At 40.5% G+C, this 22330-nt stretch overlaps 1 long non-coding RNA gene across 2 annotated transcripts in view; it reads left to right on the top strand.

Annotated features, from left to right (window-relative positions):
- Positions 1 to 22330, top strand: part of LOC132398617 (uncharacterized) — a 62546-nt gene that overhangs the window by 5310 nt on the left and 34906 nt on the right. The window lies entirely within an intron of this gene.

Below are 22330 nucleotides of genomic sequence, written 5' to 3'. Positions count from 1 at the left end.
CAATAAGAATAATATGTTCGTATTAGTAGACCAACTATTCCAATAAAGAGACACAGTCACTCAGTAGTTTATAGTAATCACTTTCATTCCAAAAGTAAATTCATGCTTCAAGCAGAATAGTTATATTTAGTTTGCATGTATTAGCTAATAGCAATCCCGAACATTCTCCTGTCTTCTGCAATGTTTATGGTAATGTGAAAGCTGCCTGACTGATTAAAATACTCAGTCATTTAGACCAGCCACATTCCCTTATTCCAGTATAAAATATGGCAACATTCTTGTTGTTATGATAATGATAATCCAAGATTGCAATCAGTCACTTAAGAGAGCCATTTGTGACTAATAAGTTTGAATCATGTTATTATATATGGTATAAAATGATGATCCCTGTGCCTATCTGTTACTAAAAGATAGCTCAGCTTTAAAAAATATGCCAACTATAAGTCAAATTAATATTGCACAATCAAAGAGATTCAGCTAAATAAACCACACAACTTGAATCAATTATAAAGCATTGGTGTGAATTACGATAATCAGAACTATTTTTATGCTCTCAGTTGTTGCACTAATTTCAACACATTTTGACCAAATAACTCTTGAGTCTGAAAGCTGTTCTGACTATTTTTCCACGCGTCCGTCAATATTAGCATTTTCCACTGCAGATGAAACATTTACAGTTTTCAGTCATTCCACCATTGCCTTTTGTTAGTTTTCTAGAAAATATCTACACAGAGATCCATGGATGGATTTTCTACTGGCAAATTGTCAGTTCATCAACGTCAGTCTTATAGATCCATCTGTAAGAAATGCTTAAAGAAACATTTGACAAGTGCCCTGCTTTTCCTCACTGTTTCTGATGAGCATTGAATAACCTCGGTGGTATACTGGTGGTATATTTGAGGAGCATATTAATTATGTGGACATGTTGTCTGCTGTTGTCCATGTTATTGTTGCTTTGCCTGTAATCTTGATGCTCAACGATCCCATAACAGTTTTCTCCCAAATTCCAAAGACATATCAATTAGTAGGTTAACTGGTCATTGTAAATTGTCCTGTGATTAGGCTAGGGTTAAATCGGTGTGTTGCTGTGTGATGCAGCTTGTAGGGCCAGAAGGTTTAATCTCTAAATAAAACTAAAATAAGTGAATAATCTAAGAACAGATTGAAAGTACAATAACTTCCTTTAGCAAGATGGTGGGGAATCCAAGTATCGGATATACTAAAAACAGAGATTGGTAGGTTCTTGATGAGTAAGGGGTCAAGGGTTACGGGGAGAAGGCAGGAGAATAGGGTTGAGAGGGATAGTAAATGAGCCGCAGTCAAACGGTAGAGCAAACTCAATTGGCTGAATGGCCTAATTCTGCTCCTATATCTCACACACATGTAATTCTTAGAAAGGCCAGCAGCAGCAGAAGTGCCTCCCGGGATGTAGCAGTAAAGTTCAAACCTACAGCTCTTTGCTGGCGGTCACTGCATGCCCAGACCTTCGATTCACTGGCCAACCAAAATGAGCTCCAGTTGACTGCACCCATGGGTAAATACAATTTGACTGGGCAATTCAGCTTATCCAGGTAACTAGCCCACATAAGTACAGCATAGATCCCATTGTTAGGGTGTAGAGAGATGTATCATGTATATATTAGAGGGTATGTAGTTAATAGCAGATGTATAAGAGAGGGCATACTTTTATGGAGACTACTGATATAAGCAAGAACCCATATCTATAAACTGTGTCAACTGAATTTCTATATTGTATCATAAAACTTTATTGATTCTTACAAGCAGTGAACAGCATTGAAGTCACTAACTACTTGTGATATCTCATAGACCACACTCAATTAGAACAGCAGCTGCATACAATTGATCTAGACTGTAGCCACTTGAGAGTAACCATACAGTGTGTCTACATAGCAAGCAGCCACTTGGCACAAGTACTTCTGGAAAGGAATCGCGCTACTTAAACATTACAATTGTTTCCTCAACATGCCCGTGTTTACAAATACTGAAACAGAGTAATGCTGACATGATCGTGAGGATATTTGGTCAAATGGTGACATAGAGGGTTATGTCGAGACAGAGAAGTCTCAGAGCTGTGTCATATCTTCACGGCCCGATCTGAATGCCAAACCACAGCACATCAGTGAGATGAAGAAAAGGAGAAACAATAAATCAGGGTACTATAAAAAGATGTGGATTGTACTGGATGGTTGAGAACAGTTGCTGATAAACAGCCGTCTAGGTGTTAGCCATTTGGGCTACTATTTATTTTAAAATTAAGGTATTTGGCACCATGAAGACATAGGTAGCAAGATGGGCTGCTTGTCTCAAAATTAAGCATGATGCCTTTGGGTGGATTCAAAACAGCTACCTGACCCTGCCTAGCCTCACCAAAAGTGGCTACAGCCACATCAGATGGGTAACTATCATCTGTCCTGAACACAAGTGATTCTGGAGATGCTGGAAATCTCAAACAACCCACGCAAAATGCTGGGGAAGCTCAGCAAGCCATGCGACATCTTGGAGAGGAATGAGCTGTCAATGTTTCGGGCCAAGACCCTTTATCAGGACTGGAAAGGAACGGGGCAGGACCCATAATGCGAGGGGAGGGGGAGGAGTACAAGCTGGCAGATGAGAGGCGGGACCAGGCAAGGTGAAAGGTGGCTTGGTGTGGGAGGGGGAATGAAGTAGCAAGCTGAGAGGGGATAGGTGGAAGAGGCAAAGGGCTCAAGAAGAAGGAACCTTAACAGAAGAAGAGAGCTGACCATGGAAGAAAAAGGAGGAGGAGAACCAGATGGAGTTGATAGGAGGTGAGGAGAAGAGAAAAGGTGAAAGGGTAACTGGAATGAGGAATGGAAAAAGGTGGGAGGGGATAAATAAACAAGTTAGTGAAATTGACGTTCATGTATCAGGTTGGAGTCTATCCAGATGGAATATGAGATGTAGCTCCTCCACCTGTCATGCATTCTTATTGTATTTAAAATTATAGCATGCAAAGTATTTAGATTCCCAGGAACCCTTTGACTCGATCTCCCTTGCATATATGCTTGTACTGAGATTGATTGAATAAAGGCTTATTGCATCTACATCTCTGGTCTCCAACTGTCATTGAACCACAACATGCCTTGTCTGCAACTTTTAATGCTTGGAAGAGACAGAGGGATCTACTGGCCAGTCTTTCTTTAGATGATTAGTGGTCCTTCTTTAAATAATATTAGCTGTTGTGTCACTTCCTTTAGGTGAAGGTGAGTGAGGAGCCAGTACCTGAAAAGGGCATCAAATATCCTTCAAGTTCATGGTTGCCCTGTGACTAGAAGAAACATTAACTCCTTTTTCCTTCCCCCCCCCACCCCACTCTCACAACAGGCTTTATAAGGTAGCTTCTAGACCTGGGGTTCCTAACCTGAGGTCCATGGACCCCTCAGTTAATGGTAGGGGTCCAGGGCATTATAAAGGTTGGGAATCCCTATTCTGGACCCTCTGCTGCAGTTCCTCGTCCTCTCCCCATGACACTCGCTTTGGTATCAGCTGAGGCCACTAACTTGCCTTGCCTGATCCAACCTCACTCCGTTTTAAAAGAGATTTGCATTCAGGATTCCCATCTGCTCCTGCTCCTGCTGACCTTCTGTGAAGAGTTAATATTGGGACTGATTCTTTTTCCCCTCTGGTAGTATAGTTATGTATCCACACTTCATCCAAATCTTCTGTGTAATGTATCCATTTCAACCAATTTCTGTTTGAGTAGTGAATATTTTTTAACTGAATGGAAAATTATGTGGTACAGAAGGGAAGTGATTAATACATAAAGAATTGGGCTAGTGATTGATGTTGCTGTAGATATTAGTTTGTCTCATTCTGAGATTACACTTTGATATACTTGGATCCTTTCAACAGTTTTTTAATGCTTAAGAATGCTTGATTGAAGAGGTATGATAATAGGAGTGTCATACACCAGGATATGAACATCTCTTGTTCATGAACACACTAGATTGTCTTGGATACAGCTCGGTCATTATCCTTGTTTTCAAACCTCCTTCTGTTCTCTTACATCTCCCTGCCTCTGTAATGTCCTTCAATCTCTGATATACCCACACCTGAGATCATGCTATGAGAGTATCTTTGACTTTAATATCCACTATTGATGGCTGTTCCTTCAGCTGTCATGGCCCTCAGGTCTGGAATTCCTATCAAAACCATCTTGCCTCTCTACCTCTTTTTCCCTTACCTCTTCAACCAAGTCTTATACCTCCTTATGTACCTGTTGTGACATTTCCACCAGATGAAGACATATCCTGTGAACATGTTTGCCCAGTTCTTTTTTAATTTACCCATGTTGCTGTCAAGGGGGAAAAGGCAGGCATATCAGTTTTTTGTTATATATCTCATAGACACCATAGATGAGATAGGAAGAACAGTATTTCAGAGCTTTAAGATGTCATCTTTCATTTTATAGCCTTTGACCATAAATTGTTTGATGATATCCTGAAATACAGCCACTGTAGCAGCCAACTGGGGCACAGCAAGTTTCTACAAAACAGCAATGTGATAGTGACTGGATGACCTTTCAGTTTTATTTGACACTGAGTGACAAATATTAGGAAAGAGACCACAGAAAACCTAATGACTCTTGATCAAAAGTTCACGTCCTTGGACCTTCTATGTTGATCAAGATTGCCTCTTCTGAAAGAAAGGTCTGGAGTATTAACACCAATTTTTATGCTCATCTCAATGGCATGAGTCTTGAATCTGGAGCCTCCTAGTGAAAGGCAAGAGGTTGAACTACTAGGCTTGAGGAGTGTTGACTTGAAGAAGGACTTGAGATCAGGTAACGTGTCAACCCAGCTGATAGGGTTGTGTATTCATCCAGACATCCTGCCTGTTTTGTTTCACTATAGGCAGTCAAGTAGATATTTCCTCATAAGTTTGTTGTTCTTCTTGTCATCTCACTGACTGCCAACCGCAGCTGGTAGTTTTGACCCAGATCCTTTTCTTTCTTTTAGGCTTCACAATCTGAATAAAGATAGAAGCCACTGGTAGTACACATATCTATCTAAAAATGTGAAAGCTGCAGAGAGTCATACAAACTGGACCCAGGTTTCTGCTAGCCATTTGTATTAATCCCAACCTCTGGCAATTGGCTTGTAGGCTTCTGTGCCATAGTGATTGAAGTCAATGTTTCAGGGTGAAACCCTCCATCAGGACTGATGAAAGATCCGGACTCAGCCCAAATCATCTACTGCTTATTTCCCTCCATAGATGCTGCCTGACCTACTGAGTTCCTCCAGAATTTTGTCTGTGTTCATCAAAATGCGTATCACAAGGAAACTTTCCCAAATGTTTTACTAAAGGCAATTCAACCTTTATCTTCAGTGAGTATCTCTGGTGGTTGGAGTATGCTGTGCTTAAGCTCCAACCAACTCCACACTGAAGAACACTGAGTCTGTTATTGGATTCCAATTTCCATATCAAAAGTTGCCTTTCTATTATAGTGCAGTATTTTGGATACCCAGTGATCAGGCCCTCTAAATGTGAAACAGCTGTGTTGCTCATGTCAATGAAGACTGTTATTGCCTGTTAACACTACTGTAGATGAAAGCAGAGAAAGTTGACCTATGGCTTTTAATCCATGAGAGATAGTGAACTAACAGGACCACAACTTCAATAACTTCTCTTGACACCTTCCAGGAGATTCTATTACACTAGCTGTATTGCATGAGATTTGGGACAAATGTTAAAATAATTATGAGTTCAAAGCGGAGTTTGGGGCAATTTTCATCTATCAGACGGGCACAGTGACAATAGGGGATTTCAGGAAAGGGGAAAAAATAGAAATATCAAGGAGCCTGGAAGAGACACCTGAGGTTATTTCCAAGCGGGCCTTGAAGTGGATGGTCGGTATGGCACGCCAAAGAGGTGAGGAACCTGTTATGCTCCTTTACCCCGTGTAAAGGCTTTAGCAATATAGCTAAATCCTGTTCAATTACACTAGCTTAAAACAGGTGTGAAATCAATCCCAGAGCTTTAGGCAAAGCACAAAATAATCCATTTGTTTTGGTTTTTTCACCCCTTCATCATTGAATTCTTCAAGTTTTATAAATCACACTAATTCAAGTTCTGTATTTACTGTTTCCTTAATTAAATTCTTGTAGTTCAGTCACATGAAAAATGATTACAAGCTGTGCCTAACATGCATAAATCAGAGGGAGAGGGAGAAGACTTGGAAACTAAATTTTGTACTGGAATGAATAAATGGTGTGAATTCAAGCAGTTTTCATTTGTTTTAAACCCATTTATTTATCATATATTTTTATTTATTGAGATGCAGTGCAGAATAGGCCCTTCCAGCCCTTTGAACTATGCCACCCAGCAACCCTGATACAACCCTAGCCTAATCATGGGACAATTTACAATGGCCAATTGACTGACCAACCGGTAAGTCTTTGGACTGTGGGAGAAAACTGGAGCACCTGGAGGAAACCCACGTGGTCACGGGGAGAACATACAATCTCCTTATAGGCAGTGATGGGAATTGAACCTGGGTCACTGGTACCATAAAGTGCTTTGCTAACCACTGCTCTAAACCCATCTGTACATTATGGTGTACAGATAATGAGGTTTGCAGGAACTTGAAAGTCAATATTACAAGTACAGAATCAGGTTTATTACCACCGACAAATATCATGAAATTTGTTGTTTTATGGCAGCAGTACAGTGCAAGGCATAAAAATTAGTATGCTACAATAAAATAAATTGTGTAAAGTAAGAATAGTGAGGTAATGTTTGTGCATTATGCACTGCTCAGAATTCTGATGGCAGGGGGATAGAAACTGTACCTGTAAATTATCTAATCAATTTATTTTTAGCCAGATTCACACTTAAAGTATTCACCAATTTCACCATTATAGAGTTAGCATTCTTTCTGAGACTATAGACCATTGGTTGGTCCTTCTGTATTAAAATATGACAAAAAAACAATTAAGCACAATAAATTTATCAAAGTTGCTGAGCAGCATCTTGTGTGTAAGCCTTTTGACAATTGCATCTGAAGATTTTTGACTATTAAGCTCACTCTGAAACAGCTTCAAGCAACAGAGCGATGCACAAAATGAACAAAAAATCATGAAGGTACACTTCCTTCCCATTCTCCCATCCGCAACCCTCACAGATTTGCGGTAAAGTTTCCGTATCTCCATAACAAAGGGGAATTATAACAGCGTTGACCTATGCAGAGATGCCACTTACATTAATGTTTAAAGACATTTGATTGATCTTTCAGACTCTCCCTATTGAATTGAGAATTCAAACCAACAAGTAGCCAGGTTCAATACCTAACCAGGAAAGTACTGGGAAATGTTTTGTGAGATAGGCTGATGTTAATATCATTAAAATAAATATATAGGAACATAATATTACAACTGCGTCTTATTGTAGCAAAGTACTTGTGAATCATCTTATTATGTGTGCTAAAGTATATGCAGTCACATTGGGCCACTCATTTCAAGGTATATTTTGGTTCCTTGGCATGAACTCAAGGTTTGCTTTACTATTTTTGCTTTGATTTTGGTGAGGGCATTCACATTGGCGCCTCTGATTCCCGGGAGACTAGTTAATGTGATGATGTGGTGATGTTACACTGCCTGTGCGAAGAAACGTTTTGGGTAATTTTGCAGCAATTAAACATATTTTTCATATTATTATGTCCAGGAGGGGCAACTGATCAGGGAGAAGTCTAATGTATTTACAAAGTTTTCTATGTCTGGCTTTGGCTTTAGAAACCTAAATTAAGAAGACGTCATTTATATTGTGATCTGAGAGCTGTAATTCAAATCCTAATCCATTAAGATGCTGGTGTCTGGAGATGGAATTGATTGGCAATTGACCCTGAATAAGCACCAAATTCAGCAGCATTAACCCTCTAAATGCTGTCACAAGAAGACAGGAATAAACAGCAGTAAATTGCATTAGAGACAAAAATGCTTTGTTCTTTCCTATGCTGCAGGAGCTCTGGGTTTTAATATGCCGTTCTGCTAGCATTTAGGAGATTTTGTCCTTTTTGCAGACAAAAAAGATTTGTCACCAGGACTGAGGAGCAGTTCTGAAACAAGATTTTCATTGGCTTCATCCACTTAAAGAACAAGTTACAGTGGAGAGGACATTTTGTCTAAGGAGGGACATCATCACTTCGATGACACTCAAGTTCAGTAAGGTGAAAAATTAGTGCTGTTCATGGATATCAGGATCCTGATGGCACGCATAATCTTGGCCAGGGGCAAAGACAAGCATTGGGGTCACGCAGAGGCAACTGTCCCTGAGAAAGATCAGATAATGCAACAAAATGAAAAACACAAGGTTATGGTCACAAACATGTTTGCGCCAACATGATGAATATACTCCAAAATGAGCAGATTTAAAACTCTATGCATGTCGATGGAGGTGGAGGTGGGGAGGGGGTAAAGAGGTTGGAATGTTTGGGATCATTCAACTCAGTTGTCTATTTTTTGCCTACATCTCATCAAAGGGCATTGAGAGACCAGGTTCAATCTACAAACCCACTGAACAAATGAATCACAAACCACTATAATGAGGATGGCTTTGATCTTGGGCGCTTTGCATGTTGAATCACAGAAATAGGAGGCACCAGTCTGAAACCACCTCTTTCACTTCATTAAAATATCAAAGTTGTTTAAAATATTTAAACTTAATTTACATCTTCTATTCATAAAATAATTTATTGTTATTGGAAGTTAAAATTACTCCTTGCTGGTGGTCTGGTGGAAGTTTCAGCACTGAAGAATCCTGAGCTTTGCACTCTCCCTCAAGCAAATTGACAGGTTGAATTAACCAGACATTCTAGCATCCGAATACGGAGCCACCAGTTTGCAATGGAGAAAAAAAGGAATTTCTGTTTTCAGTGTGTCATGAATCTTTGCAGTTTTCTATTATAGAGAGCTGAGGCATTGAATACATTTAAGGATGAGTTAGATTTGTGGACCAGAAGATGAATGTGGGTTATGGAGAGCAGGCAAGGAAGTGCTGAAGTTAAGTTTTGATCAGACTTATTGTAACTTACAGTAACTCCTAGCAAAATGACAAATTTCACGACATATATCAGTGATAATAAACATGATTTTGATTCTGATTGTGACTGAAAAGATGGCACCTGTGTACAATGCTCCTTCAGCCGACATCTTCTAGATAGATCATGAAACCATATATTTCACTTCTTTTATGTCTTTTCCATCTGTTTTTCATCTTGAATGTGATTTAATCTGGAATTGATGGAGCTGGTGATTTGCAGTTTGGAGATTGGGTGTTTCAGGCTCTGAGACGATTCCGGGAGGCAGAGGCAACGTGTGGGGACCTTGTGTTGAGAAACCTGAGAGCTGATGTCCAATTGCATTTCGCTGATTAAAGCTATGAGGGAGATCGAAACATCGAGGTCTATGCAGAAGGTGAGCGCTGGCTATCTGCTGCCGGAGAGGGGAGACTGCCATTTGATTGCTGGTGGGATCGCTCTACTACCAGTGAGGGGAAACTGCCTTTTGATCCCTGGGAAAATTGCTCTGCAGCTGAAGAGGAGAGACTGTCTTTTGATCTCTGGTGGAATCGCTCATTGGCTGCCACTGTGCCTGGTTTTCTGTGTTTTGGATAGGGACTTGAACTATAGACATTTTTTTAGTCTTACAATGTTTTATATTTTGTGTTTTTCATCCGATCTTTCTCTTTTTTTTGTGTGGGGGAGGAGGTCAACGTGCCTGTTCCATTTTTGTTCATTTTTTTGTCTGGTGGAGGGAATTGGAGCTTGATAATGCTGCCATGCTTTTCTTTCTTGATTTCATGGCTATCGGGAGAAGAAGAATTTCAGAGTTGTATAGTTTGATAATAAACAAACCTTTGAATTACGGAGCAAGCTCAAGGGAACTGATGCTTAGCCATGCTCCTTTTCTTTATCTTCTAGTCTTTTTAATTGATTGATGACCTCTGGTCATTAGTGTGATTAGCCCAGAATTAGTCAAGTTTGTGGCTTGCACAATATTTTTGACACCTTCTAATCTTCAATTACTTATGCAACAGAAAATATTAATCAAGGAACCATTAATTTCCATAAGACCATAAGGCATAGGAGCAGAATTAGGTCATTCAGCCCATCAACTACTCTGCCACTCTATCATGGCAAATTTGTTAGCCATCTCAACCTTTTTGCCTGCCTTCTCCCCAGAATCCTTGATGCCCTTACTAATCAGAACACTCCAACCTCCATTTTTCTTGGCGATTCTAGGGTTTTTGAAAATCTCTGCCTGAATTTTAAACTTCATGGATAAACTGAACAGAACTTTTTTTAGGCCCTGAGGTTATTGGAACATTGGCATTGCATTGCTTATTATCTTAGACCATAAAACATAGGAGCAAAATTAGGCCATTCAGCCCATTGAGTCTGCTCTGCCATTTCATCATGGCTGATCCATCTACAGAAGTCAGATAATATCGAAGCATGGACAGGGCAGCCGTGCTATCACTGTAAGTTACCTACAAAAGATGAGGTTTTGCCACAACATTGGGGCATTCCACCTGTGCTCTCACCAACTTCTTCATTATACATAGAAACATAGAAAATAGGTGCAGGAGTGGGCCATTCGGCCCTTCGAACCTGCACCGCCATTCAGTATGATCATGGCTGATCATCCAACTCAGAACCCTGTACCTGCTTTCTCTCTATATCCCCTGATCCCTTTAGCCCCAAGGGCCATATCTAACTTCCTCATTTATGATAAATGATGCAAAGTAATTTATCTTTAATTAGCGCTATGATAGCAGCCAGGCTCTGTGAAGCTGAAATGTTTCATTGCTAGCAGATCTTAGGAAGAAGAAAAGACTGCTGGGAATTTGATAGTGAATGAAGGAAGGATCACACTCAAAGCCTTTTCCTTGTATTTTAGAAGAAGCAGAACAGGAATCATTACAGCAGCACAATGTGTGCTGAATGATACTAAATGTTCTCCTTAGTATCATCCCCACCACTCCATTCCCTTCATATTCACATGTCTATCTAAAAGCCACTTAAACTCCACCAAAATGCCTTCTTTCACTATTACCCCTGGTAGCACCCCTCTACTACTCCAGGCACCAGCACTCGAGTGTCACCCTAGAAGTACATCCTTTGGTGTTTGACATTTTTACCCTGGGAAAAAGATTCTGACTATTTTAAAAACCCCCATTGAGACTCTCCTTAGCCTCTGATGATCTCGAGAGAACAGCCCAAGGTTGTCCTTGTAGCTCATATTGTCAAATCCAGACAGTGTCCAGGTAGACCTCTTCTTTGCCCTCTCCACAGTCTGCACACCCCTCCTACAATGACCAGAACTGTAAGCACTACACCAAGTCTGGTCTGACAAAAGTTTTATCTAGCTACAGCATGACTTCCTTATTCTTACACTCAATACCCCTGCGAGTGAAGGCAAGCATGCCATACCTTGCATTACCCTTGAGTTTAACTAACATCTTTTTGTATTTTGTTTTCATTGTTTTTTGTTTGTACTTTTATCCTGTTGTAAATCACTTCGAACTACATCATGGTGCTCTATAAATAAAGTTATTATTTTTCATATTATTATACAACTTTTTACCACTTTATCCACTCCAAACCCTCTTTCAGAGAACAATGGGACTAGATTCCACTGTACTTTAATTGCCCTTAAGGGTCTTCCATTAACAGTATACTTTCCACTTTAACTTGATCACCCAACAGGTCACTCTTCTTTGTGGAACTCTATCTGCCACTTCTCTGTCCATACCTGTAACTGATCTACATCCTGCTCTATTCCTTGATAGTTCATTACACCGTTCACAATGCCACCAATCTTGGTATCAAATACAAATGTATTAACTCGCCCATTTACATTTTCATCCAAATCATAGATATTGCAAATAGATATCTCAAACAACAGAAGTCCCAGCACCAAAGCTTGTGGAACACCACAGATCATAGAGCTCCTACCAAAATAACTGCCTACCAACACTATTCTCTGTCTTCTATGTGCAAATCAGTTCTGAATCTCAATTTACAATTCACCCTGATCCCATGCATCTTTATCTTCTGTATCAACCTACCATAAGAGACATTATCAAATATCTAACTACATTTAGGTGTGACACAGACGCTTTACGGTTAGCATAATGTTTACAGCACCGGCTATATGAAGATCAATTCCCACCGCTGTCTGTAAGGAGTTTGTACTTTCTCCCCAGGACTGCATGAGTTTCCTCCCAATGCTCTGGTCTCCTCCCACATTCCAAAGACATACAGGTTCTGATTAGTATGTTATGGAGATGCTACGCTGGCACTGAAAGCGAACACATTCAGGCTGCCCTATCACATCCTCAGCTGTGTTGGACATTGACACAAATGATACATCTTACCATACGTTTTAATGTACATTTGCAAATAAAGCTAATCTTTATAATAACCACTGCCATACTCTTACTATGTTCCTTTGTCACCTCCTCAAAAAACTCAACCATGTTTGTAAGGCCTGACCTGCTCTGCAGAAAGCCATGCCTCTACAAATGCACTTAAATTTGATTCTTCTTCTTCTTCTAATTAATATGGTTTCCTTCTGATTTTTCTTTAAATGGATTTGAGTTGGTGGATTGATGTTTTTTTAAATGGAAGCTAGTATGATGTATAGCTCCGGGGTTGTGCTCCCAATGGGTTATTTTTTCTGTTTTTTTTTCAGTTAGTAGGGGTTCTTTTTTGCCTTCTGTTTTCTTTCAGAAAAATACTCTTAACACTTTATTTTTTTCTTCTTATTATTGGTATATTGCTTAGCTTTGTTAATCAGTTATTTGCTAATTTAATTCTTCATTGTACATTGTGACATATTGACTTAATGTATCTTTTTTTGTTGATCTTCAATAATAATTAATAAAAAAGATTTTTAAAAAATTAAAAAAAAATTTGATTCTTCAGTTTCCTGTCCATTGATTTGTATGTGAGGCTCACTGGCCTCTAATTATCTGAATTATCCTTATTTCCTTTCTTGAGCAAAGGCAAACAATTGCTGCTCTCCAGTCCTCTGGGACCTTGCTTGTTGCTAATGTAGATACCCTGGGAACTTATCCTCCCTGTTTTTCAGAAGACCCAGCACCAACCCAGCTCCTCAATCTCAACATGTTCCCGCCTACTCAGTTTTCAGTATACTCCAGTTCCTCCTCCTTGGTAAATACTGACACAAAGTATTCACTTAGTACCTCAGCTGCTTGTTCTGACTCCAAGCACAAATTACCTCCTTCATCCGTAAGTGTGCTTGTCCTCTCCTAAGTTTACCTTCTTTTTCTTATATAACATATAAAATGCCTTGAAATTCTTCTTGATCCTGCTCACCAAGGATATTCCATGGCCCCTTTTGGCCTTCCTAATTGGATCCTCAAGCATTTTCCTGCTATCTTTATATTCCTCAAGGGCCCAACATGATTTTATCTTCCTAAACCGAATGTATGCCTCCCTTTTCTTCCTTATACTTCCCTTTTCTTCCTGACTAAATTTAGGACTTCTTGGGTCGTCCATGTTTCTCTTACCTTACTATCCTTGTTCTTACCCATTAATAGACCATGCCAATCCTGACCTCTGCTCAGCTGCTCCTCACACAGCTTCCACATGTCAGATGTTGGCTTGTGCACCAGCAGCTGTCCCAATCAACATACATCAGCACAAAATGCTGGTGGAATACAGCAGGCCAGGCAGCATCTATAAGGAGAAGCCAACAGGACGAAGGGTCTCAGCCCAAAACATTGATAGTGCTCCTCCTTATAGATGCTGCCTGGCCTGCTGTGTTCCACGAGCATTTTGTGTGTGTTGTTTGAATTTCCAGCATCTGCAGATTTCCTTGTGTTTGCAACATACATCAGCTCCTGTCTTATTCTGTCGTGATGTGCCTCAATTTAGTACCTTTCTACAAGGTCTGATCTTGTCCTTATCCATAATGATCTTTAATGAGTTGTAGTCACTGTTCCAAAATGTTCACCCAGTATCAGGTCTGTCACCTCTCCTGGCTCCTTTGCCAAAACTAGGCCAAGTATGTACTCTCCTCTAGTTGGACTCTCCACATACTGCTTCAAAACTCTCTGATTCTGGCTCCTTCTGCAATTTACCACTTCTCAATGGTCCCTATTGCCACCTTCTTTACTTATCAGTGTCCAACTCCAGTAGCTCTCTGTGTTTTAGTTTCTCTCTCTCTGTCAGCTGTCTCAAATCTTTACACATCCCTCTTCCCACCTTGTTCCTTAGGTGTCTCAATTATTTTTTCTTTCTTTACCTCAACCTATCATTAACCTATCTCTCCCAATTCCACCTTCACTCTTGTCCACTACCTGCCTGCCATCCCATACTTCTCAGTCTGCTAATGACCTCAGACTCCTGTCTCACCACTCCCTTTGTCCTCTTTATAATGGGAATCTTGCTTCTGTACTCTCAGTACAGACACAGGTTTTCTACTCGAGATATTGACTATTCCTCTCCTCCCATGGATGCTGCCTGATATGCTGAGTTCCTCCAACAGATTGTGGCTCCAGATTCTAGACTTTGTGTCTTGTGTCTCAGTTGTGAACTTTAATTATGAGATTGATAGAGTTTTATCCCTTCAGAGATCATTGGATTTGCAGAAAAGTTGGGAATAGGAATTTGGACATGGGGTGCCTATGGCTTTATTAAATAGTAGATTAGGTTAAAGGAGCTAAATGACAGTTTTGTATTCCTATTTATTTCTAAACCAACATAGAAGAAGGAAAGCAAGTCAGCTTATAGTTAGAGATTGGAAGAAGGAAGAGTTTTAGATTTAGTAATTCTACCAGTCAATAAATGAGTCACAAACCACAAACAGCTTTCTTGTAGCCTTTGCTTCCAAGATAACCCCTGCCTCATGTGGAAATGATTAAAAATCTGTAAGTATTATTGAAGGCTGAGGAAGTAGTCAGAAGCTGGCAAATAGCTCAGGAAAAGTGTGTGGGGAGCATGCAACATCATGTCATGGTGACTATATGTGGCTTGCTTTGGTAGGTTCAATAACAGTTGCTGATTGCTTGGATTTAATGACTGGAATTTGTTGTCATGCTATTTGAGCCAAAATGCTCTTAAATTTCCAGAATTTCAATGGCCGATTACCTTTCAGCAGCAGAGTTTCTATCATTTATCTCTCTAAAGTGTAGATGGATATTGATTTTTTTTTTGCTTCTACAAAACAATGGTTCAGATTGTTCCTAGTTTTAGCCAGTGTTGCTGTGGGAAGATCTGGTAATCATCCTCTTCCTGATAGGTCAGATGAAATCATAGCTAAAGGAATGAAGTAGGAGGAATCGTCTTCGGTTGTCTCTCCTAACCACCAAACCTTCCCCCTCAGCTATCACTTGCCAACTTGTACTCCCCTACCCCCAGCCTTCATGTTCTGGCTTCTACCTCCACCCTTTCAGTCCTGATGAAGGGTCTCATCCCGAAATCTTGACCGTATATTTCTCACCATAGATGCTGCCTTACTTGCTGAGCTTCTCCAGCACTTTGCGCATGTTGCTCAAAATTTCCAGCATCTGCAGAAGCTCCTGTGTCTTTATATCAGTGGTGTTGCCTGGGAGCAAATCTTGGCTGTGAGAATGACTCTATATTATCAAAATAAGCTGAGGTCCATCTGGGATAGAGGTTCCTGACCTGGGGTCCATGGACCCCTTGGTTAATGGTAGGGGTCCATGGCGTATAAAAGGTAGGGAACCCCTGATCTAGGTGATAGTGCTGGATGGCAGGAACATGTCCCTTTGCAATCACTACCACCACTACCAGCTCCAGAGTGCCAGTGCTTGGATACTAACATTGGAGAATGTAATGCCCTGCATTGGTATGTTAATAACAGTTGCTGACTGCTTCGGTGGAAATAGAGGAATTGTCACTGGGGGAGTATTTTTGAGAAGCTGACTGTAACTCCGTGTTCATTAAAGTGTTTACAGAAAAGGATTGGGTTGGGCCGCTAATTAAAGTCTTAAAATGGACTAATGCCAATTTCATTAACCTGAGGGTGGACTTGATAAATGTAGATAAGGAGCACTTACTTTCAAGGCAAGACTACATCTGCATATTTAAAGGGAAAATAACTAGAGTTCAAAGTTAACACATTCCTGCAAAGGTAAAATTCAGGGTAAATAAGTATAAGGAACCAAGGATGTTAGATATTGAGAGCTGGATAAATAGGAGAAAGGAAGCATAGGCTGGTTATTGGGAACGAATTAAAGAGGAGATACAGGTGCTGCAGATGCTGGAAACTTTAGCACCAATATGCTAGAGTAGAGATTCTCAATCTTTTAGGGCCATGGACCCCTACTATTAACCAAGGGCTCAGTGAACCCAGGTTGGGAACCACTGTGCTAGAGGAATCCAGCAGGTGAGCAGCGTATATTCACCCATGCCACAGATGTATTTGTGAGACAGATATCAACTTGGATCCTTTCTTTTCCAATCAACGTGTACTAGAGATACAGATGCATTAACATAATGGGGTGTAATGTTAAGGCAACCACTTTGGTAGAAAATATAGAAAAGCAGATTAATTTCTGAATGACAAGACATTAAATCAGTGTCCAAGGTAATATGGGTGTCGTTGAACACAAATTATTGAAAGCTAATATCAGGTACAGCAATCTATACGGAAGGCAAATTGTGCTTCTGTAATAATTAATTGCTATTTCCATGCACCCTGCAATTTACCTAGACAATATTTTTTGAATTATGTTGATTATGACCTGGAGTCAGCTATGGTGAGAATGTTTGAGATTTAAGCCAAAGTTAAAGTTTAACATGAAGAGAGAAAAGGTAATTGTATAATATGTTTCATAACCCGAGGATTATTCAAACATATACTGAAGAATAAATGCAATAGTAAAAAATGTCAATGCTTTTATATCGTGTAAGCATGAGAACAGTTCCCAGGGCTGACTGGAAGGAGTTTATACATTCTCCCCATGACTGCATGGGTTCCCTCTGTGTGCTTAGGATTTTACCTACAGTCCAAAGATGTACCAGTTGGTAAGCTAATTGTTGATTGTGAATTGTCCCATTAATAGGCAAGGGTTAAATTGGGATTTGCGGAGTGAAATGGCTTGAGGGGCAAAGGGCCGTTTTCATGCTGTATCTCAATAAATAAATACAAAACCAGTATGAAATTTGAAATGTTTAAAGGTACTTTTCAAAACATTCCTTTTGACAGAAAAGACAGAAAATAAAGTTACATTTTCAGATCACCTTGTAGTGTCAATTAATTACCTCAAATTATAATTACTTTAATTTGTAACCAAATTTATTCAAGCGATTCAGCCTGGGAAAATTATTCTGCTAAGCCATGGATGCATAATTATAAGGAGGAAAAATATTAAGGCCTTCACTTTGGTAGAAAAAGTAGGAAGTGGAAAATTTTCTAAATGTCGAGAATTTAAATACATTGGAGTCCAATTGATCTGGATGCCTTTACTTGCAAATCATTGAAAGTTAATATGGAGGTATAGCACTCAGCTTGAACAAGCAAATTGAGCACTGGGCTCTGAGTGCAAGAATGAAGATGCTATTCTGAGACTATGTGCAGTGTAAACACGAGGAAATCTGCAGATGCTAGAAATTCAACCAACACACACAAAATGCTGGTGGAACACAGCAGGCCAGGCAGCATCTATAAGGAGAAGCACTGTCAACGTTTCGGGCTGAGTCCTGACGAAGGGTCTCGGCCCAAAACGTCAACAGTGCTTCTCCTTATAGATGCTGCCTGGCCTGCTGTGTTCCACCAGCATTTTGTGTGTGTGTTGTTATGTACAGTGTGGTGTGTCTGGGATATGGTGTAAAGGAAGGATACACTTGCAAAAGTGGGAGTACAGCAAACGTTCAGTCGATTGATTCTTGAGAAGGATACATTGTCTAAGGAGAGATTAAGTAAACTAATTCTATGCTCTCTTAGAAGATTGGAAGGAATTTAATTAAAAACTGACAGAATTCGGTGGGAATTGAGTTATATGAGGCAAATGCGTGGAAATAGTTCTGATGTGAAAACATCAGCTATGACATTTCTGAGGTAAAAAAAATCAATCATGGATGTTGAGGCAGGACTTTTAAAAATATTTCTTATGCTGTCATGTAACTCCATTTTGAAATGGGAACACTAAGATAGCCCTCCAAAACAACAAGCACTGTTTAAAGAAGGTTTTCCTAAATTCGTTTTTCAGCTGTCCTTATACTGAATGGTAACTGGAACACTGCTAGGAAGAAAGCATAAGAAATAGGCATTAAGTCAATAATAGCACCTTTATTTTTGGATATTCTGTGGTTGAAGCTCTGACTGGGATACAATCCATAGATCATGTTCATCAAAGGAGTCGTGTGCTGAGTCAGACATGAACACAATTGTGGAAGCTGGTGCCTGGAGCAATTCCTGCTATATGAGACCTTCACTCATTTCCCTTCATTTTCCTGTTCATCTTCTTCTGAATGATTTTCTTTTGGCAATTAAATCAAAGAGGCCATGTCAAGGTAGCTTTTAAGACTAGCATCCTAAGGAACAGTATGGTTTGTCGAACAAAGGAGAGAATGGGAGACAGACCTGTAACAAAACTGGCAGTTTGTTTTAAAACCAAAGTATTTGAATTTATCAGAATGCCTGGAGTAACAGAGAGTTCTTTCATCAGTGAGGTGGCTTTTAAATCCAGATAGCTTCCAGAGTCTTGATCTGAAGTTGATTTTGATGTCTGCTCTGGATACTGCTGGTGATGTATGAGGATTTGTCAGGGATTTGGGACTGATATTATACCTGAGCTGAGGTGTTTAAAGCAATTGAGTATTTTTCATTTATAGATTTTAATTTCTTTTCTCTATACTGAAGCTAGACTATAATTATTTTACAAATATGCTGCTCCTAAAATAGAATCCAGACCTAACTGGGGAAGTAAATCCTTCCAGGCCATTTCCTAGTGTATGGTATGAGAAGCTGTCAGTCCAGTGGATGAGGGAATAATAGTTGGTGATCTTTCCATCCGTGCTAGACAGTGGATGTGCACACTCCAAAATTTGATGGCTCCACATCAAGTATTGCATTTTCATTGATGACGGAAAAAGCTGATTTTGGAAAGACAGCGCTGGCCGTGTAAGTCACAACTTAAAATGCCATGGCTGATGAAATGGGACAATATATAGTTCATGGTCTTGGTTTATTAAAATCATTGATTATGTGATGGACTCCCTAGCTATAGCCAAGAATGTGATTCAAGAATCACATTTTTGCCAAGTCTCTAACTTTAGGACCACTACAGTTTTTTTGGCTTTGCCCTTTCTTTAGAGTAGGGGTTCCTAATGTTTTTATGCCATGGACCAAAGCCATTAAACAAGGGGTCCATGGACCACAGGTTAAGAACCCCATGCTTAGAATATATCCTTCCAGTTGTGTCCACCTTCCACCCTGCTCATGTAGTTTAATGAATACAGATGTTTCTGTGAGCACTATTGATTTTGGAATGTTTTCTTTAAGATGTCAAGGCAATGTATCAAAAGTGGAAGCTATTTTGCTTTCTTTCTTGGCAGTTGATGAACATGCACAGTTGCTATTAAACGAAGTGGGTTAGAGTAACTCAATTATTAGAGAATTCAATCAAGGCTGCGTGCTTTGGATTTTGTAATCAGTTTAGAGAGAGTCATATTTGGCATGAAACAGGTCATTTAGCCAAGTTGTCTATCTGAGCTTAATCCAATTTGCCCGTGGTCCCCTTGATCCTAGCTCCCTATGCATAACCTATGCCTCCATCTTTTTCCTGACCCAAGCCTCATTATCGCTCATAAAGGAGGGTTCCCTAATTTTGGCAAACTTGATCTTCACTCTAATGGGAATAAGCTAGCACTGAACTCACTTTTAAAAGCCTCACACTTGCCTTATGTGGTTTTACCAGCAAACAGCAAATCCCAATCATACTTTGCAAGCTGCTGTCTAATGCCATCAAAATCCATCTTGTCCCAATGTCGGACTTTGACTCGTGGAGCATTCCTATTTTTTTCTGTACCTATTTTAAAACCATTAAGTTATGGTCACTGATCCCAGGTATTCCCTATTGACACCTCAGTCAATCGCCCAGCCTCTTTTCCCAATAGGAAGTCCGGAGTTGCCCCTCTCTGAAAGGATAATCTACATCTTGCTTGGGAAAGTGTCATCGTACAGTACGAATGTGTACAACTACCTATTGCTGCTCCCCTGCCCCTCAAGAATGTTCAGCAGCACTCATGGCATCTTTGAAACTGGCACCCTGGAGGCAGCACACCTTTCTGGAGTCTTGTTCATAGCAACAGAAGCTCCTGTCTGTCCACTTCTCTATTAAGTGTCCTATCACTTACAGGTCCCCTTGCCTCCACTCTGCCCTGCTGTGCATCGGGACCAGTTACTATGCCACAGGCATGGCTGCTGCTGCTGTTCCCCTCTGAAAGATCAGCCGGCTCAACAGTATCCAAAACAATGCACTTATTAGTGAGGGAAATGCCCAGAGCTGAATCTTGCACACTATGCCTTCTCTCTCTTCCCTTTCCAGTGTTCACTCAACTACCTGCTGCCTGCACCCTCAGTGTGACTGCCTCACCAAAACTCATGTCTATGAAGCTTGTAGCATCAGACTCCAAATACAGCTCTAGCTGTACAATGTGGTCAGTCAGGAGCTGCGGGTGGACACACTTCCAACAAGTATGATCGCCAGGGATACTGACAGATTCCCCGATCTCCCATATCTTGCAGGAGCTGCTCTGACTATCACCTCTAAATCACCAAGACCACCCCGTAGTCAGCCAAATTGACAGCATGCCAAGTCAGAAAGCCTGCAGTATCAGATCAGGCAACAGATCTTAGCTTATACTCATCAGCCTCCGTGCCGAAGCCTTTTGAGGCAAAACCTCAGCATTTACAACTCAAACATAGCCACTCTGATGACAGATGTTCAAAAATACTCCTCCTTTTAAATTCTCTCTCCAGGGTCTGCTTGCTACACCTGTGGGGACCAGAAACCAAAAATATGTGATGTTCTTTTCAGTATTGTTTGTGGATCAGCTAGCCCTGGGGTGCTTCTCACAAGCATATCTCTTCCTGGTCCTTTCCTTCCAGTTGGACCTTATACAACATCTGTGGCTCATTCTCCGTGCAAACTCCTGCCTGTGACTTCCTACTGATACTGGTGTTTGTCCACAATCAATCTTCCCCTTTGATTTGTTCCTGTTGTGATCACTGAACCGCTGTGGTCTCTTCTCCAGGATCATTCTGCAGTCTTAGATGCTTCATATGTGAGCTCCATATATCTGATCTTAATTCCCATCAGGATCTTAGACTTCCACAGTCTTTTACCCTTCATGGCCTCTTCCTCAATGATTCTTCCACCACAATCACTTCTTCCCTCCTGTATCTTCCTTGGGATCTCTTTGCAAATATCGCCCCTCAATGCCTTACCCCAAAGCCTTATATCTGCTCAATGCTCATTCCAAGCTTCTCGTGCTAAGACCTTTGCCTGCCTGATCTGATACTGCAGTGTTTCTGACTGTGGTGAACTACATATACCTGTCTGGACACGCCCCCTGCTGACTGCTCCTGTGGCTCCTCCCACAGACCCCAGTATAAAGGCGATTGAGGCCTGAGCCCGGCCTCTCAGTCTCCAGGATGTAGTATGGTGGTCACTCACTGCTTGTTCCTTCTTCCAGTCAATAAAGGCTGATAGCTCGCCTTTACGTCTCAGAGTGAGTTATTGATGGTGCATCACTGACTTGGCATGCTTTCGATCTGGCTGACTACCAGGCTAAGAAATCATGTAGTCGTTAAATTCAGCTTGCCATCCCAGGCTCTGGCCTCCCTAGATTCCCCAACTACAAGCAGCACGCCTTCCCCCTCCTCACCTCCCTGTAAATACCAGGGACCTTGTGCCTGAAAAAAAAAACATGGAATACGTCCATGTGGGAGGAATTGATTAACTTGGAAATAAGCACTAATTGCTAATCTATCACAACAGTATAACCATGACAACCCAAGATTTGTCAAATGTCCTTCTTAAACAAAAGTAAATATAACTGCAGCAGATAAAGGAAGAGAGAGCCATCATGAGTTAGATAGAAAACGAGGTTTACCACACGACAATAAAATGGTGGATTATAATAAAAATGCCTGAAATACATATCCTATAATGATACTATTCTTCGGTATTGGATTGATAATAATTAATCGTAATAGTTATGCTGATGGTACAAACACCTTGAGCTGTTATAAGGATGAGGGTGGAGCAAAACAACTGCAAGAAAAATTAATGG

The sequence above is a fragment of the Hypanus sabinus genome, chromosome 8, assembly GCF_030144855.1.
Source record: "Hypanus sabinus isolate sHypSab1 chromosome 8, sHypSab1.hap1, whole genome shotgun sequence".
In the NCBI taxonomy this organism is placed as follows: Eukaryota; Metazoa; Chordata; class Chondrichthyes; order Myliobatiformes; family Dasyatidae; genus Hypanus; species Hypanus sabinus.
This window is presented reverse-complemented; position numbering and strand designations above follow the sequence as displayed.